Source organism: Athene cunicularia, assembly GCF_003259725.1.
Source record: "Athene cunicularia isolate RWA chromosome 3 unlocalized genomic scaffold, athCun1 chr3_part1, whole genome shotgun sequence".
NCBI lineage: Eukaryota > Metazoa > Chordata > Aves > Strigiformes > Strigidae > Athene > Athene cunicularia.
The window spans coordinates 3,814,925-3,819,193 of NW_020799097.1; positions in this window are offsets into that span (position 1 = coordinate 3,814,925).

A 4,269-nucleotide genomic window follows, 5' to 3' on the forward strand; every position below is an offset into this window, starting at 1 on the left:
GCTTTCGCCTTCCTGAATTTCCTCCTTCCTTAAATTTTTCCTTCCTTACCATGGGATATGGTATCCTTCCCTTTCATCCCCAAGTAGCTGTGTGCACGCCCTGCGAGCACAGCATTTCTAAGAGACAGTTTGCCTAAGAGGTCACTGCCTTAAGCTTTTCCTAAAGCCACAGGACCAGCACCGGCTGATGGGACAAATCTTTCCGCACAGATCTGCTGGAGACGGGAACTCTTACTAGCACAGGGAAACCTCAACGAGGCAGCAAATCCCTCCCTGCTCAGATCTATCTGCTGATGGGACAGCCCAGGAACCCGCTGCCCGCAGGCAGAGCAACCAAACAAACTGGCCACGCACTTTTTGGGGATCCGGGCCTTTGCCAAAAGATCTCCGGGAGCCTACGGGCTGAGGCTGCTCAGCTTTGCTGTCGTCCACAAAAGCCTCTTGCACAAAAACATTTTTTTTTTTTAAGGTTGTGGATTTTAGAGCTTCAGTCATTAGAAAAAAATGTATATAAATCATGCGCACCACCAGTGCTGCGGGCAGAGAGCAGGCTGCTGGGATCGACTGCAGCTCTGTGCCAACCCCCTGGAGCTGCGAGCTCTCCTCTTCCCTGCACTAAAAGTCTTTGTCCTCATCTGGGACCTCCTATTTAACCCCGCGGCCTCTCCCAGCGAGGTTCTAGGTTTGCAATGACAGCAGTGCCGCCCTTCCAGGGGCTACGAAGCCCCAAGCAAGGGCCAGCAGGAGCCAGATGGCAGATTCCCCCCCCACCCCAAACAAGGGACACGGGTTATGCTGCAAGCACATACTTAGAGCCCTACTCGATCCCAATGATTTCCTGGGGGGGGTAGGGTGTGGGAAAAAGCAACTGGGAGCAAACTTCCACTTGCTACTGCCTGTGCCTGAAGGACGGAGGACATAAGGTATGGCCACATACGTACAGCTGCAGACCAAACAGGCAGCCTCCAAAAGCCTTCCTGGGAATTTATTCCCCTGGAGAAATTTCCTTAGCATAAATGGATACTGCAATTAAAGGGCCACGGGCTTGACCTCAGGAGCGGAGTTTATCACGTACGCTGGCAGCTAAAAATTAAGCTGGTGCATGACTCAAGACGTGCAAGTAGCTGCAGAGCGCATGCACGTGACCGATGATGGCAGGTCTCCTGTCCTCAGCCTCTGCCTGCGCCACTGGCACGTTGCTGCCACCAGCTCATCCCTCCTGCCCTGCCTCCGGAGGGACACAACCCTCAGCCAGGGGCTCCGGCTGCAGCTTCAGCATAAATAAATAAAAGCAATAACGCCCAGAAAACAGAAAATCCCGCAGTGAGCAGGACTGTTAACCCACACCTGTATTGGCTGAGCGGGAGGAAATGTGTAACAGCTTGTGGTTTGGCCTGATGAGCCCGTGGGTTTCTAGGAAATGTTTGCAACACCTATCACCCCCTCTGCACGCCGATGCAAAGGCAGGAGCATGGTCTGTGGGTGTAATTCTGGGCTGCCCAACCCCTCCTGGCTCTGGCAGAGAGAAAAACCAGACTTCAGACCCACCGGATTTCCCTCTTGCACACTGCATACGTGCTTCGTCCTTTTTCATCCCCTTTTCACGACTTCACTCTTTTCCAACAATCGCTGCCAGGGTGGCATCACACCCCTCCTCATCCTAACCCCTCATCCGGCAATCCCCCCAGCTAACCGAACCTAAAACACAACGAGGCATTCCCAACCCCAAAACGATGCTCCCGCAGCATCTGACAACACCCATCTCCATCCCGCGGCGCAGGGAAGAGCCGTGTGCTCCAGACGAAGCAGCCTGGGGATGAACCTCTGGAGCTGCAGTTATTCACCCAGCAGCGGGTGCAGGACCGCTGGTCCTACGTGCGCAGCACCAGTTGATCTGTGGCACTTCTCATCCCGGCACAGCTGCCGGGAGGCTCCGAACCCAACACTGTTCATGCTGGAGATACAACGCTGAGTGAACGGCTGTTACACGTTTACCCACACTTAAACTTTTATCTATATATATATTTATATATTTTTTTTGTCAATGAAAACCAGAACAGTTCAAGACCGACTGCAATTTTTTTTCCCCAAAAAGAAGGTGAGATGCTCATGGTGTTTCGAAGAAAAAAAAAACCCAGATGGGAAGTTGAGGGAATGTGACCAACAAACCCCAAAGTGTTCCGGAGAAGACGAGCAGGGGTGAACCCTTCCTCGACCCTCTCGAGACACGAGCTGGGGCGCGTCATGCAGCAGGTCGCGATTCCAAAGCGACCCACGGGCGCTGGTTCTTCACCCAGCTCCTGGCTCCGCTGTGCTCAGCTCCTGGCCCTGGCCTCCAGAAACGCCTCGAGTGTCAAAGTCACGCAAGGACAATCCCACCCGCGGCTATCCAAAACAAACACGGAGGAAAACCATTGCCCACCTCGCTCCTTCAGGAAGCCCCTGTGAAGTCCCAGGGGCTGGGGGGGGCTTGTAATTTATGGCAGAAGTCCAATTGTCCCACGCACCCCTCCCCACGCTCCCCCCCACCCGGCCGCTGGACCGACCGTGGATCGAGGGACCTCGGTTGTGTGGGGGGGGTGTGGGGGGATAATCACGCATCCCCCTGCACCTCGAGGACCACGCGTTTCACCCGCGCCCTGCAGGGTGCCCGCAGACGTTGGGGTGTTCCCCTTGCCCCGACCCCTGCGTGACCCACCCCCCCGCGGGGAAGGATGCTCCTGCCGCGGCGGGTGGGGTGCGGGTCGCTGCGGTACTGGGAAGGGACCTCCGGAGGTGACCCGGGGACAACCCAGAGCTGGTTGCCCAGGACCGTGTCCGGATGGGTTTTGAAGATCTCCAAGGATGGAGATCCCATGGATGGAGATTCATGGATGGAGATTCAACCTAAAAAGTAGAAAAGACAGGACCAGAGGCCACGGGCACACACTGAAACGCAGGAGGGTCCCTCCGAACATCAGGAAACGTTTTTCTACCTGTGAGGGTGCCCGAGCGCTGGCACAGGTTGCCCAGGGAGGTGGTGGAGTCTCCATCCTTGGAGATCTTCAACATCTGGGTGGCTCTGCTTGAGCTGGGCGTTGGACTGATGAACTCCTGAGGTCCCACCCCAACCATCCCGTGATTGAGAGCTCAGGAGCTGCACAACGCAGCAGAGCAGCCCAGTGTGTAGTGCTTGCTGGAGGTCGTGGTTTCCAGCTGTGACTGTTAGGACAGTGGTGTCAAATTTAAAAAAAATCCTATTCCTGAGAGCTATTTTTATGTAGACCCCAAGCTGACGCTGGTGGAGGCCAACATGAGGGAAACAGGAGGAAAAATAAAAAGTGCTGCTGCCGACTGCCCAGTTCCTGGGCTCACATTTGAGACAAACCCCCTTATTTTGCTGCTGTGGACATTCAAGCATGGAGGAGAGGATGTTTTTCCCCAGGATTTGCAACCTAAAGACAGTACAGCCTTGAACCAACCACTAGGTTTATGCCGTAAAACCAGCACGGAAATCTGTGGGCTCCAGAAAAGAGGGATTTGCACCCGAATGGCCTTTCAGGAGTGGTCTCTGGGCTCTTGAACTGTGTCTGGGAAATGTCTGGGAGAGGCTTATGCAGCCTGGACCGTACGGTGCCAAAACCATCACGATCGGTTCAGTGTACAGTCACCACAATCCCATAGGTGGGTTAATTTACGAATGCAGGGTACCTCTTTCCCCTCCTCTGTCTCTGTGTCAGCTTGTTTATGCAGGTTTTGCTTCTCCAGTCTGTCAGGACTGTTCTTTTCTGATGAGTTTATGAGGGGAACAGAAGGATCACTTGTTCCGCAGGGAGAGGATGGCAGGATAGGCAGGCAAGGAGCAAGACTTTCTGGCTCCGATAAGATCACTCCAGCCTGGGTGAAGGTTCAGCACATCCCAGCACCCATTGCCAGCAGGCAGAAGAGCCAGCGCTCCCAAAGGGAGGAGAGGAAACCTCCAGGGTGAAGAAGGTGGGCAGGGGACTGCCATTTTTCCCTGTCACCTCATTCAAGGATGTGGATGGGGTACGATCGGCAGCTCCTGACCTCCTCAGTGACACCTTGCTCTCATTTGCCACCCCTCTAAAATATCTCTTCCATAACACTGTAGTATTATGGAGTAGTCCATAATACTACTTTGTCACCGTCCTCCATTCCTTAAATTGGGAGGGGATTCTCCCCCTCTGCTCTGCTCTTGTGAGACCCCCCTGCAGTGCTGTGTCCAGCTTTGGGGGCACCAACATCAGAAGGACACGGATCTGCTTGAGT